The sequence below is a fragment of the Paroedura picta genome, chromosome 4 (assembly GCF_049243985.1).
Source record: "Paroedura picta isolate Pp20150507F chromosome 4, Ppicta_v3.0, whole genome shotgun sequence".
Classification (NCBI taxonomy): domain Eukaryota; kingdom Metazoa; phylum Chordata; class Lepidosauria; order Squamata; family Gekkonidae; genus Paroedura; species Paroedura picta.
The window spans coordinates 91,952,145-91,968,443 of NC_135372.1; positions in this window are offsets into that span (position 1 = coordinate 91,952,145).

A 16,299-nucleotide genomic window follows, 5' to 3' on the forward strand; every position below is an offset into this window, starting at 1 on the left:
CCCTCCCCCCAGGACCTGGAAAGGCTGCAGGCTGGAGGCCCCCAGGAAAGGAACTCACCTGTAGGAGTAGCTCTCACACAGCAAGGATCTGCAGCCTCTGAGCCTCAGAGGGAAGTGGAAGGAGGAGAGGGTGGTCATGGGTGGGGGACAGAAGGCGATTGGCTGGCTGCTGGACTGACAGGCAAGTCAGTTGGAGGAGGAGGCACTCACGGGCAGGACTGCCACCCTGAGTGGGTGTTGCGGAGTGGCATTTAAGCCATGAGACACACTCTTCCTCCAAGGCCTTACCAGAAATAGAACAGATTTGTATGGCAAGAGAAAAATCAAAGAGTTAAATATAAGGTATTACAACCTGCAACAGAAAGAGCAGGACTGGGCTTACCAGATTTGAAACTAAATTTTTCTGCCTTTTTAGTTTGGATGAAAAAATGGATATTGTTGAGAAATAAAAGGTTACTGGAGTTAGAAGGGCATAATTGGAGATTTGGATGGCATGCCTGTTTGTTGTATGATAAAGTTAAGGTGAATGTAGATTTTGAAAATTATTATATTAGAAGACATGCCAGTTTAAGAATATGGAATAAGTACAAACCTATCCTGTTTGTGGCTCTCAACACAAGAAGCAGTTTTAGATGAGAAATCATAACTAAAAATAAATGGTTAACATATTAGATTTCTCCCAATTGAATTTAATATGAAATTCTGAGAAGAGTTGATACCAGAAGGAGAGAAGAGCCAAAGGTTCTTTCATGCATGATTATTGATGATGATAGCCATTCAATCATGTCAGACTGATTTATTATAAAAGTTTAAAGGAAATAAAAGATAATATGGTTTTGTACAATCCAAGACTGAATTTGAAATAAAATTATGTACATTTTTTAACATATTGTTAATATGTATAAACATTTGTTGAAACTTGAGACAAAGGAAGAATAAGTGAAAGAATCACTGATAAAATGGACTAAAATATTGGATATAATATACAAATGGAACAATGGGAAAATATGTGGTTGGAGGGTCTTAAATTTACATTAAGCTGAAGTCTTTTAAAAAATGATCATAAAATGATGCATCATTGATCTATGTCACCAAATAAAGTAACAAAAATGTCTAAAATATTTTGAATATATGTTGGAAATGTGAACAACACTAAGAGACATTTTATCATTTATGGTGCACATTCAAGAAAGCCAACATATTTTGGATACAAATACGTTTATTAATTCAGAAGATTCTAAAGACTAATGTACAATTTATTTATTTGTTTGTTTCTTTTCACATTTATATACCACCCTCCCCGAAGGCTCAGGGCAGTTTACATGGAACTGAAGGAAACTATACAGAGAACATTACATATAACTAAATATTATTAACTGATAATAACAAGTAACTGTATAACATTTAACAACAATAATAAAACAATAATACAACAATAATAAATGAAGTCAGAGGCTTTTCTTTTGAGATTAATGGACAGAAATCTAGAATAAGGACATAGGATCTTTGTTCTATATATGACAATGGCAGGATCAAGACTATTATATACTCAAAAATGGAAGAGTTTAACATTACTCACAATATAGGATTTGTTGGTGAATATGATGGAACTTGCAAAGATGGATAAACTTACTTCTTTAATTAGAGAAAAAACAATTTATATATTTTTTTACTAATTGGAAACCACTTATAGACATTTTTTCACAAAAAGGAAAAAACAAACCAATGATTTCTGGCTTTAATGATTAAGAAAAAAAATTTAAAGATTTAAAAAGACAGAGATTTTTTCTGTGGTAAGTGGTAAGTTTGTAACTTTACCTATATTTGCTGTAGAGAAAATCAGAAGTCTTTTCCTTATATATCTGTATGTTTAGCTTTTTTCTTTTTTATTCTTTCTTTAGTATTGTAATTTTAATTTTATCTTCTCCTCAAATAATATTTTAAAAACTATTTTAGAAATAAAGAAGCCTTGGTTTCCATAGACATAGAATGGTATAATTCTACACAGGATCATACTGGTAGAATGTGATAGGTGAATCACCCCAAGTGGTTCCTTTTGATCCAGGGCAGAGGTTTGCCTCCATCTGACACTTCTGTTCATTTTCCTTCTTTGTGCATTATCACACATGAAGACTCTGATCAGCCTGCTTAGCATAATGAAGATAAATATGCTCTCCTAGGCAGCAGTATTTTCTTAGCTCATTCAAACAAAGGATTGTTGTTCTTCATTCCCAACATTGCTTGTTTACATACAAACAAAGCTATTTACATGAACCATCTGCACTGTGTCACTGTCTGACCTCCTGCTCCTAGTGCCATGGGTGGACAAGGCAAACACAACAGCATCTGTGTGATGTTGGCTGCTTTCACCATCCCTGCCCTATTCACTGCACCCCTGCAAACCATAAACTGTGTACCAGCTTCAGTAAACTGAATGGGGATTCTCCCAACAAGATGGAGTGCTGATTTTGGCTATTCTGTGTAGTTTGCATATTTATGTTCCACATTTGCAGTTCTGAATTCTGATGTAAGAATTCAATTGCAACCTAAAGCAGGCTGAAACAACAGCAGGCAAAGTCCAGACTTGAAACTGGGAAAGCACCAGGTCATGTGGGTCAAGCACAGCAAACTTGTTAGAATATTCCTAGCTATAGCCCAGCTTTTACCAAGGGCTCAGTCTATTGCACCACTGTTTACAAGAAAGACAGATATTAGCATTGGTTTTGCCATTCAAGAGGTCCGCTTACTGATACCAGGTTGTTGGCATTTGATTCCTACACTGAGAATACCTCCAGGTCAAGTCTAATTTGGATCAGTGTTACAACTTGTCTCCCTTAAACTATGTGGCTTTGAACAATAGCCTAATCTCAAACCAGTTCCTGCCTGGTATAATTAAACTTCAATGGGATTCTATAAAGAAGCTCCACCATGCAAATCTTTTTACCCATCTGTGGAACAGCCAGGGTGATTTCACCAGCCTGCAATTGCTGGGGTAGAGCAGAGCCCCCTTATGCTCTGAAGTACTAAGCTCTCTTGTACATCCTACAATTGTAGCTTGAGGGGCTACCACAGCATGTTTGCAGTGTCAAATTCTTCCTTCCTTCCTTCCTTCCTTCCTTCCTTCCTTCCTTCCTTCCTTCCTTCCTTCCTTCCTTCCTTCCTTCCTTCCTTCCTTCCTTCCTTCCTTCCTTCCTTCCCTTCCAGCATTCTCGTCCATGGTATGACACTCATCATGTCTCTGAGTTTATTAAAGTTTGCCCTATGAAAATCCAACATCCGCATCTGGCTACAAGCTTCCTTGCCTCCCCATCTCAAAAGGAATTCTATGAGGACATGGTCACTTCCCCCTAGGGTCCCCACCTCCTTCACCTCATCCACCAACTCTCAGTATTAAGTTCAGTATGGCTGAACCTCTTGTGGGTTCATCTACCATCTGATAAATTAAATTGTCACCCAGGCAGGTCAGAAAGTTGCGTGACTGAGGACACTTCGCAGAATTTGTTTCCCAGCACACATCTGGGAAATTGAAGTCACCCATGATGACAAGGTCCTGCCGCTTGGATATTTTCTCAAGCTGCTCACAAAGTGCAGCATCCACATCCTCTCATTGGTCAGGCGGTTGGTAGCAGACACCAACCACCACACTGTTTTCCCCTCGCTTATTTTCACCCAGATGCTTTCCACTATAGATATACTCTCCTTCACTAGAATTTCCTTTCCTCACATACAGTGCCACTCCTCTACCTCTTCAATCTATTCTGTTTTTTCTGAACAGTTCATATCCATCCACTATTACATTCCAGTCATGAGAATCATTCCACCAAGTTACTGTGATGCCTACTAGATCATACCTTTCCATCAGCATGAGAAGTTCCAGTTCTTCCTTCTTATTGCCCATGCTTTGGGCGTTAGTATAAAGGCATCAGAATCCTTTTACTTTTGGTTCCCTATGAGCTGGCCTTCCTGGTTGGGCTGCCCCCGATTTGCCCTGGTTGGGCTCCCTCCTTCCTTACACTCCCTATGTTGAACGTCTCCATCCCCTTGTGGCTTCAGTTTAAAGCTCTCCTGGTGAATCTCCCCAGGTTCCTGCCAAACACATTTTTCCCCAACTTCGATAAGTACAGTCCATCAGGTGCTAGTAGGCCTTCCTCAAGAAAGCCTATCCCATGGTCCCAGAAACCAAATCTCTCCTGCCAGCACCAACTACACAGCCACTGATTCACCTCCATTATCTTCCTCTCCCGACGCATTCTTCTTCCCTTGACAGGCAAGATTGAAGAGAATACCATTTGTGCCACCATTTGCTTGAGCTTCCTCCCTAGATCTTGATAGTCTCTTTTAATAGGAGCGATGGTATTCACGGACATGTCATTCATAGCGATGGTATTTATGGAAATCCAGTCTGGAAGAGATTGTCACATAGATCACTGTGGCTAGGTGTTCTGGGGCCAGTAGGCTGCTGGTAGCTTTGCCTGACAAAGATCATAGAATGCCAGCTGCGCTACCCTGGTGACTTGAGCCCCATTCATAGGGAGGCATTGATGATGACACCCACATTCCTAGTAGATTGCACAGACATAAGCTGTACTCTGTCAAGGCAGGGCAGTTGCGTTTCCTCATCGAGTCCTTTCCTATTCAACCAAAGGACTTCTGTCTTGGAGGTATTGAGTTTTAGGAAGTTTTGCCTAAGTTGACCATTACAGCTTCCAAATATCTGGTGAAGGTAGTAGAACTGGGTGTCATCTGCATATTGATGGCATCTGGGCCCAAATCCTGGAACTAGCTAGACTAGAGGATGCATGAAAATGTTGAATAGAGTGGGAGAGAGAACTGCACCCTGTGGTACTCCATGGTACAAGGGCATCACTAAGGGTGTGAGTAATTCTCTCCAATGCAACCCTCTGTTTGTGACCCTGTGGAAAGTAAATCATCCATTGGAGGGCTGACCACAGTGTTGGCAAGGCTGTGAATGAGAAGCTCATTATCTACCATGTCAAACACTGCCCTGAGGTCTGGTAACACGGGTAGCCCTGACCCACATCTGTCCATGCTGTGGGTAACAGGGTGGCAACAAGCTGGGTTTGGTGCCTCTCCACCTCTGGTGCCTTAGCCAGTCAAGTGCATCTAATGGATGAGCTGGCTTTGGTTGTAACAGCTGTATATAGAATTTCAATAACTGATTCATCTCAGTTACATTACACTACACTACACTACACTACACTACACTACACTACACTACACTACACTACATTACACTATAAAGTGTTGCAATGTACCTCCCTGGACAATTTAGCAATGTTGCCTCATGTCTCACAGAATCATGGATCTCTTAGGCCAATTAGCCTCACTTTATCCATTTTAACCAGTCATAAAGGTGCTTTCACCCAGATCTCCCCTTACATACAGGCAAGGCAACCAGGTGCTATCTGCTAGGCACCTTTGTGTCCTTTCTTTGTTTTTGTCAATGAATCCTGGCCCCAAAGCCCTAGTGGACTGTTCCTTATAACTATACTACATCATGCACTTTGATTTTGTTACTATTCCAGACTAATCTAGTTGGTGCATCTGAGTGCTCTTTCTGCTTTCTCAAGCATAGAGGTTAAAAAAGAAATAGGGAAAATATTATGGAAGGTGTTATGGAAGATGAGCGGAATGTCTTTCATGTCACATCATTCTAGTATCTGTCCAATGCATTGGCTATCCGATGCATGTAGCACAGGTACAATATAGATTTGCATTGTCCTGCATAGTTTATGAAATGATTTTATGTGGAAATAATTCCACATGCAGTCTAGCACATGATGCTCTATCTTATCTTCCATAAAAAGCTGCCTTTTATCAAGTCACACTAGTCCATCTAACTCAAAGCTGTCTTATCAAGCTAGCTGTGGGTACTCAAGGCAGATTGGTTCTCTTAGCTCTGCCACATGAGATCATTTAACTGCAGACCACAGAGACTGAAGCTGTGGCTTAGGATCACTGTAGGGGTAGTCCATAAATACCTAGTTTCTTTAAATTAAACCAAATCCTCTGGGCCAGATGAATTGCATCCAAGGGTACTAAAAGAACTTGCAGATGTGATTTCTGAGCCTCTGTCCATTATTTTTGACAATTCTTGGTGAAGTGGCAGAAGATTGGAGGCAGGCAAATGTTATCCACATCTTCAAGAAGGGGAAAAAAGGGAGATCCGAGTAACTACCAACCCATCAGCTTGATGGTTATAGTTGGCAAACTTGTAGAGCAAATAACCCAAACAGCACTTTAAAATGGAGGATGTAGCTGCCAGCTTGCTGCTGGGATGCTGGATGCTGACAACGTTGGTTAAAATGCCAAAAAAAGGCGTCAACAATCATTTCACTATATTTTCTGGGTGTGGAATGGCACCCATTTTTTTGTCAGATTTTTCTACAAAACAAGTGTTTAGTGCAACTGTAGACCCAGTCTGCAGATTTAGATATCCACAGATAGAGGGCATACATGATATTCCAAGAAGTCACAGCTGATTTATGGTGACTCCATAGGGTTTTCAATGCAATAGCTGCTCCAGAGGGGTTTGCAACTGCCTCCTCCCTGCATTGCAACCCTGGGTTCATATCCATATACTAACCAGGCCAGCCCTGCTTAACTTTCAAGATCTGATGAAATTGGGCTAACCAATATATCCAGGCCAATATATACATACATATCAAAGAAATCGGTAGTTTAATTGCAAAATTCTAGATATGCTAGTAAAGTATTTCAAGTTGCATTAAACATGAGCAATGTGGAGCAATAATATTTCTAGTGCTTGTCATATCTCAAAAAAGGTTTGGTGTGTCTTTTGTTCCACAAAAGAGAAAATAGAATTTTTGTAAATTATGAGGAAGCTCTTTCCTTGGACCCTCATATCAAGCTGAAGTTATCTGCATTTGGAGAGGAATGCCCAACCTGCTGGAAATCCTGAAAAGAACCAAGTCAAGGTTTTGGAGTTTCCTACAAGGGGAAATCCACAGGATGTTGGAGACTCCTGACCTTTTTATTAATAATTGTCTAGTGAGGTCAGGAAAACAAGACCAAAGAAGAAGTACATTGTGGGGCATTGCAGTTTTAGAACACATTCCTGGACTATTGTTTTATCCATATCAGAGATTAGCTTTGTCTAACTTTTCCTGACTAATCCTGGCAAGTACAGCAAACAAAACTAAACATATCTAACCTGTAGAAATGCCCACAAATCTTTACACCACTCTGCAGTATGAATAAGCCGGTAAGGGCTCTGTGGGAGGAGTCAGTCCGGGATGGGGGGGGCAACAATTGGCCTCCTGCCCCTGAACTGACCAGGGGAGGGCCCAATCAGCTGGTGTGAATTGGGCCCTCCGCTGGTCAGCCCGCCTCCTGAACCGCCCACCCCCTAACGTAGCCTGCTTTCACCTCACCGCCGCCATTTCCAGCCTGGAAGCCACCGAGCCAGGTAGGCAGCGGCCCGACCTACACTCCCATGTGGCCCATGGAGTGGCGGCCCCGCCATGCCCCAACCAATGGACCCCTTGCCTCCCCCTCAACTCCTTACCACTCTTCCCCAATGCACTCTTCTCCTGTGGCTTCCCTCCTGCCGTCCGCCCCTGCTTTCCTGCCCCACCTTCTCCCCTGCACACTTTCCCCAGATGCTCCCTCCATTCCTGCTCACCTCCGCCGCCTCTGCCCCGCCCCGCCTTCTCCACCCCCCGCTCTTCAAAGCCCCCACCCATCTCCCCTCACCTATGCTGCCGCTTGCCCACCCCGCGTTCTCCACTCCCTGCTCTTCAAAGCCCTCCCCATCCCTGCTCACCTCCGCTGCCACTTCTCCGCCCCGCCTTCTCCACCCCCCATGCTTCCACGCCCCACCCATCCCTCCTCACCTCCGCCATTGCTTGCCCCCCCCGCGTTATCCATCCCCAACCACTCTTCCAAGCCCCCACCCATCCCTGCTCACCTACCCCTCTTTGCACGGTCCCATCCGGCCGCTTGCGCACCCGTTCCCTCCGCTCACAGCCTGCGCCGCGGGAGGGGCACCGCGCCTGGCGGCACCACGGCGGCTGCAACCATGCAACCACAGACTTCCACGCCTGTGTGGTTGTGCCTGCCATTGCGACGCTGGCCATGACTCCCTCCCCCCCGCGGAACAGGCTGCGGGCAGTGGGAACGGGCATGCAAGCGGCCGAATGGGACATCGCTAAGAAATGTAGACATGTGACCCCCCTTCCCTCAGCCAGATCTGCAGAAAATTCTTAAACTTGAGAAGAAAGGAGGAGGGTTAAATCCCCTCCCCCAACATAGAGTTTTTCTGAGCATGCATATACAACATGCCACCGTTGGAGCTACTGCCTCATCATAGATGCATTACAGATCAATAGGAGAAGGGAGCAAGTAGGCACAACAGCAAGGGGGCAGGTGAGTAGGACCTCCAAATATTCAGGACATTTTCTAAGCTGGAGTTGGCAACCCAGAAAAGTGGTGGTAACCCCAAGAAATATAAAATTATTATATAAATATATTAAATAAAAGAAAAATAAAAGAAAGAAGACCATTGAGAATAGGACAGAGGTAGAAATTGCTTTTCAAGCTGACATCTTTAACAGCTTGCACTGTTAATAAAATGGTAAAGGGTAGGTGGATGGAGAGTAGACCTGCCCCCCTGGACTTTGGGCCAGTTGGGAGGCAAGCACCACCTCCCGATTGGCCCAAGGTCCGGACAGGGCCCACTCCTCCAAGAAGGGCCAGGGGCAATCTGGCGGCATTACAGTCAGTTTTCCCCTGGCAGCTGACAGGGCAACATGTAAGTGGTCCTTGCTAGGAGGGGGGAAGGGGGAGAGGGGAGAGGGGAGAGGGGACAGCCTTCCACAGTCTGGTAAAGCCAGAGGTCCGCACAACGACTTCAGAATGTAGCAGCCTCAACAATAAATAGAGCTTGAGATAATAAGCCCTAGAGGCTTCCCCGGGCCATGGAGGGCCCTTGCCAGGAGGGGAGAGAGGGGACTGCCTTCCACGGCCCAGGGAAGCTTCAGAGGGCTGCGCAAGTGGCCTCCAGGCTTCCCTGGGCTGTGGAAGGTCCTTGCCAGTCAGGGGGAGGAGGGGAGGTCAGGTGCTATGCTTGGCCTTCCACCCTTCCCTTGGATACTAAAATGGCTGTGCAACCTGAAGCAGCCTTAGCCAGCCAATTTGCTAGCCATCTGAGGCTTCTCCAGGCTGCCCAGCCATTTCAGTATCTGAGGGAAGGGGAGGGGGGAGCCTCTAAGTTTTCCCCGAGCTGCAGAGGGCTCTTGCTGGGAGGGGGTGATGGGACTGCCTTCCGTGGCCAAGGAAAGCCATGGAAGGCCCTTGCTGGTTGGAGGGAGGAGGGCAGGGAGGGCGCCATGCTTGGCCTCCCCCCCCCCCGCCCTTCCATCGGATACTAAAATGGCTGGGTGTGGGAAGGGTCATCTGGTGGTGGTAGAGTTTGATGTGATTCTATTCCAAAAAAACAAGAACCCACTATTTGTGGGGTGTAGCCTATTGGTGTCACAGAGCTCCAGTAGAGGTGTCTACCCCTCAAGAAAGGTAGTTTACACTTTAAAGAGTCTTCTGTTCAGCTCTGGCAGATTTTTAAACCAGCAGTTATTTTAATGGCCATAAATGCAAAATACATGATTGCTTTTAAGCAGCCTCTCCCACATGCCAGATTACATCTACCCCTTGGTTCTCAGCGTCTTGGTTGTTACTGGTCTTGGACCCTGAGATGTTTAGGAGATAGGCAGGGATAGAAATATTTTAAATAAATGAATAAGAATTGAGGTCAATGGCTGGAAGAACAGCTGGAGCCATGGTAGGGAAGGACTCCTCCCAACTCTGACCAAAATCAAACTAGAGTGGATTCAATAGAGCGGGAAAGTATGACTTCTTTACCATCTATACTACCACAGAATAGGCATACTTCAGAAAGTAAGATATAGCTTATGTTTGATCAGCTTCAAAATGAGCCTTTTCCCACCATTGCTCCAGACTCTGCAATTAATGGAGTGCCCAAGTTGAATTAGATAGGATTGATTTAGCTGCAAAATGTTTAGCAAGCTGGTCATAACAAGCTGCTTAGACATCCGCTATTTCCTCTTGGGGGCCTCTTATTACTTGGAACAGCATTCTGTGAAGCTTCTTTTTGTCAGAGTTCTATGGATACTTTTTAGTTGATGCAACCTGGCAATGTGGACAGAGTACTTGAAATATGTGTGACCAATCTTGTCTTTCTTAGCTAATAAAATCTGTTGAAAGTGACTTGTCTGGATGGTAAATACCAGTAACACTTTGCTAATAGAGGCCTCAGCACCTTGGCAATTTTCAGTATATCAGTCATGATATCTTGCTGGGATGGGCTTTTCTTATGCTATTTTGTGGACATACTGCTCCATGACCATACAAATAACTCCCTGTTGGGGTGATTTTGGCTCAGGACAAAGGGTGCATAGATTAAGACAGAAGCCCTGTGCTACAGTCCTGACCTGAATCAGGCCCCAAGACTTTTGAAGACAGCCCAGAAACTTCAACGACTTCAGAATGTAGCAGCCTCAACATTAAACAGAGCTTGAGATAATAAACATGCTAAGAATATTTGTACCAGCTTTATTGGCTCCCTAGTGTGTTTCAAAGATTAATTTATGATGCATTTTTTTTTACATCTAAACAGTTCTGAATAGCCTTGACCAGGGGTCCCCAACCTTTTGGCTCATGGAGGCCACATGAGCTCTTTTTCTTTCTTTTTCCTTTTGGCGGTGTTCAGGCTTATCAGTCTTCCTCGTATATACGCTTTACTCGCATCCCAGGCCGTGGATAATGGAATCTCTTTTGTGCAGTTAAGTTTGAAGAATTCTTTTAAGTCAGCTTCGCACAGATTCAGATTCTCTTTGTCTTCTAGAATATATTCATTCATTCTCCATCTTCGCATACCAGCTCTGCAGAAGGAAAATTCTGCCCATATTGGGTTATGATCTGCAAAGGTATTGGGGAGTATTTCCATATTTGCCACTTTTGGTAATAATGATTTTGAACACCAGCATTGGTCTATTCTGGAGTATGAGGAGTGTCGAGAAGAATAGAAGGTGTACTGTTTGCTTTTGGGGTGGAGTTCTCTCCAAAGATCTATTAGTGAATTGAGGTGAATGTTGCGCTTGGCCGATTTCGGAAAATATGCTCCCTGTTGCTTATGTGATTTGTCCAGCGAGGGGTTCATTACTGCATTAAAGTCTCCGATTATAATCCACTGTTAGGTAGTAGTTTCTGTGTGCTTCTGAAAAAATTCTTCGAAGAACTTGTCCTTCGCATTGTTGGGAGCATATATGTTTGTCAATGTGTATTTCTGACCATCTGGTAGCTGTATTTCAAGTGTTAAAAAGCGGCCATCATTATCTTGGATTTTCTGCTCAACCTTAATGTTGGGGTTCGCAATATAGATTATCACCCCTCTTTTTTTCATTGTGGCAGAAGCTGCAAATTCTCTTCCTAGTTTTCTTGTTGATAATACATTTAGATTTTTTTTTCGCACGTGTTTCCTGTATACAGTAAATATCTGCTCTCAGTTTTTTCAGTTGATTGAAGAATTTGGTGCGTTTAGCCGGTGAATTCAGGCCATTAGCGTTTACGGATAGCACCTTTAGCTTCTCCATTCTTTCGTGTTGGTGTGGTTGCTCCTTGTGCTGCTTGAGGAGGGGTGGCTTGTGTTCCCCGTTGCTTGTGTTAGATAGGATGATCTATCGTCGCAGAGTTGAACTAATCGACGCATAGTTTCCGCTCTTGTTGGGGAAGTCTGAGGTGTCCCTGAGGTTCCTTGAGATAAGTTGTCTACAAGCTCTTGAGCCTGTTGGAGCGTTCGAATAGTTTTTCTTCCCGATGGTAGTATCACTTCCAGGGCAAATGGAATTCTCCAGAATGGAGGCCACATTAGCATGCCCAGTGCCTATAGAGGGCCACATCTTTAGCCAAATTGTAACAAAATTATTAACCTTATTTAGATAAAAAATAAACATTCAAAGGTAAATGAATAATAGAAACCATAAATGAATGATAGAAACCAGCAATATTTTACTGTGGAACTCTTTTATTTAGCTGCACATGCTTACCTAGTCAGTGTGATTTTTGTGGCTGTTTTCTGTTAGCCAAGGCACTGATGTCAAAGTCAAGGTTGGACCAATATGCTTTTGCATGTGCTTTAAGGTTGTCCAAAAAGTCCTTGTTATGGGTACCCAAACTCTTTGTCAAGGGACTGAAGCAAAAACCTTCTGGGCTGCTGTTTCTGTACTGCAGACTTCACTTTCCCAAGAGTTTCAACAGACTTCTGCTGCAGTACAGACCTCTCTGTAAAGACCTATCTGTTCTGGAAGGGCTTTTTATAAGATTAGATTTTATTTGCTCTGAGTTTTGTCTGGCATGCAATTGTAAACAGTTTCATCCTTCCAATCCTATTGCTATCAATGGATTTAGAAAGGTGTAACTCCACTTAGGACTGGACTGTAAATGTCTATACTCACTGCTGGATGTTATGGTACTTTTAAAAGGAAAATATTGTATTTTATACATGTTGACTTTTTGGGAGCCAGATTGAGTGCATTTTGTCCATGGAAAGGCAGCATATAAATTGCCTAAGTACATAAACAAGTACATTCCTAAAAATCAGTCATAAGTCCCCTTAAGACTCTACACAAGAGATATTCCCAGGTGATAAGTACAGACTCCCCAGGAAGACCATGATTAGATGGGTACTGTATTGGACGTGTGAGAGAGATAAGTAACCCAATGCAAAGGGAGTCAAGGCTCCTGTAACTTTAACATGCACAAAGGAAAGGGATTTGGGGGCATATGCAGCTCTCCTCCACCTTGCATGACAAAATTCTTTAAAAGATACAGGTCCTCTTCTGCATCTTGAGAGAAAGGTCAAATGCAAAAAGGAGATGCAAAAAAGGACACATACACTTGTAATATATCTTAACTAGGGGCAAAGCCCGTTGTCTCCAAGAATACAACAGGTGCTAGAGCTAGGCAGTGGGAAGAGGAAGGGGAGGAGTTGTCCAGTCTGTAAGGGCATGGGGTTAAATGTTGAGGCCTACTGCACAGGGTTGTTGTGCAGATGAAACAGGAGACAAAAAAAACAGTTTCATCTGCAGAATAACGCTGTGCAGTGACCTCAAACCTGTAGTGAGATCACGAAAGGATTAAGGATTTGAGAGCAACTTGGAATACAATAGCACCATATAGCTGGCCTGAGACCATACAGGAAAGGATGTGTTTTTTAAAGTAATATATAAATATATATAAATAAATATAAATACATTATAACAGGAAAATGTTAATAAGCCTTTTATTCTTGAATATTGGCAATGTCACAAGACATATATTTCAAATGAATAATGGAATGTTGTTGATTTTTTCAAAAGGGAATGTTTGGCTAATTCAGATTATGACCTGGAATGCTCTTCTGGGCATTCAGAAGTCCAGGAAGCAGGAAACACTGAGCTAAACAAAAATCCACAAGTTTGGTCCTGCCTGCCTTTTTAAAAATAAATGTGTCTTATCTCAGTAAATGTGAAACTCAGAACTTCATTGAATTTGCCTTGCTAAGTTGGGTCAAGATCTGTCATGGCATGACAGATTCCTCTGGAAGTTCAAAAGTGGACGTGCACTCACACCCACCCTCAACAAACGTGGCAGCGCCATTTTGTGCTGGGATGCTACTGGGTAAGGAGATTGACATCTCCATGCCAGCATTCCCCTTCACCCCAAGAAGCTGTGGCACAGCTGAGAATGGCCATGCTGGCCCTTCTCTGACCCAACAGGAGCCCTGGCTGGGACTTGAGTCCCAGCCAGGACTCCCGTTGGCCTGGAGAAGGGCCGGCATGGCTGAGTAAGGCCACTCCAAGGCTTCCCGAGGTGGGTGGGGCTGTTGAGTCCAATCCAGCCCTCCCCTTCGCCCCAGGAATCCTCGTCGCAGCCAAGACAGGCTGTGCCAGCCCTTATCCAGGCCAACAGGAGCCGTGGCTAGGACTGTTTTGGCTACAGTTAAAAAAGATGAGTGCCAAACATAAAGCCCAGAGGCCAGAACCAGTCTGCCCAGGGCTTATCTGGACCACAAGCAACTGGTATGAGGGAGAGAAGTCAGGATGCTGCTCGGGGGATTGAGCAGGTACATGCGGAGAGGTGTATGGTTGAAGCTGTAAATAGGAAGGAGCTGGTTAGAGGATGGGGCTGAGTTAAAATAGTGTGGATGGAATGGCAGCAAAGGGAGAGAAAGAAGAGGTGAGAATGGCGGGGGGGGGGCGCATTGTAGAGGGAGTTTTCCCTCTGATCTGCCACCTGCAGCTGGGGATTTGTGACTACAAATTTTGATGCAATAATTCAGAGCAATATGTGTCAGTTATCAAAGACTGTTAAATAAAGGAAATTTAATAATGTTAAAGCGTATTTGTGTTTATAAAGTTTGTATCTCTAAAACATTTTATGTCATGCATGGTCTGGGCCAGCAAAGTGATATTTACATCAGGTCCAGCCCTCATAACAAATGAGTTCAACACCTCTGCTAATACTATACACAGCATTCGGAATGTGGCTAATAATAGGTTTTACATAATCACTGACATTCATATTTTCTTGTCTTCACTGCTTAGAGAATTAATTAACTGACCTGAAGTTAATTCTATCCACTTGTGTTTCAAATATAATAGGCTTCAGATGGTTGTAATATGCAAAATGCAGGATTAAACATACAAAATAATGTCAAATTAAATATTTATCATGAATTGTTTTACAGGAGTGACACTGTAATGGTAAAGGTTTTACACCAGTAATAATGGATTTGAACCCAGATTTATTTTTAATTGAAATTGTTCTAGAGTTAAGTCATTACACAGCTATTGTCTAGGGTTGAGATTTGGGGTTGGGATGACAATATAATATACAGCCTGGAATAACACAAAACTCCTTCCTAAAAAGAATTTTAATCATACTTCAGGGCACTCCAACTGCCCTGCTGTGAGCCGAACCTGGCTTGCCTTCCATTAGGGCCCATATGCACACTGCCATAGCTAATTATTGGAGATCACTTCCAATGAAGGAGATTCCACCACTGTCCAAAGCAGCACATTCCATCTACAAACTGCCCTCATGGTCAGATATTGCTGTCTATTATTTAAGTGGAACCTCCTTTCCTGTAATTTGAACCCATTACTCCTAGTCTTTTTCTCTAAAGCTGCGGTAAACAAATCGGCCCCCTCTTCAACATGTCTACCTTTTATGTAGTTAAATGCAATTATCATATCACCCTTTGTCCTCCTCTTCTCATCATTAGTAATGGGTGGGTTGACATGACCATATATGGTCATATCACCCAATTAAAATGTTTAACAAAATTTAAAATATATATATAAATTAATTAACTTCCACCCATTCAGGAAACCCTTCCAGGGGCTTCAAGAATTTCCAGGTTTTCACAAAATCCTGGTTGAGGAAGACTGCCATAGGCCTTGGTTCTGAGAACACTTTCCTGAAGGAAGCCCACTGGATGAAGTGGGACTCCCAAGCAGATTTGCATAATACTGCTCCCAGAGAAGCCTTCATGATATGTTTTTGCAAATCAAAGTGCTACAATACAATAGGATAGACTTTCCAGCTGTTTTTGCCCCAGCCCCCTTGAAAACCGACAAGATTTCTGACCTTTCTTCACCACTACCATCCCAGCCTCTACCAAAATGTTCCATATACTTCAGTAAAAAAAAACTAATTATATAAATGAAATGCATTGCATGAGTTCCTCTGTTCAGGAACTGATTTTCTTTGGTGTAACGCTAAAGTGGTTTAAAAATATTATCCTTGGCACCAAATACTCCCAGCCTTGTGCCTCAGCAACTGACTTGTTCAGCCCAGACACTTATTCATTACCAAGACGCACAGCAGTGAGTAGGTGCTGCAGGAAGCAGAATCCCTCTGATATTATTCCTTTAAGGAAGATATTTGTTCCAAACATAGTACATGGGGAATTCCAATTCACACTGCTCCTCCTACATATCATGAATAGTGAGAGCATAATCCAAGAACTGGTAGCTGAGCATGATGCCTAGGAAAAATGTTTGCCTCTAGTTGCCATTCCAAAAACCAATGCGGACAGTTAAAACAGCAACAGCCTCTGACGCAGAGGACAAAGCATATATTTTGTTGCTCCACCTGCAATAAAAGTAGAGCTAAGTTATGGATTTATCTTTATCAGAACTGATAGACTATGACTCACAAGAGCCTGTGCCCTAGGGGGGGGGGGGAACTGTTAGTCTT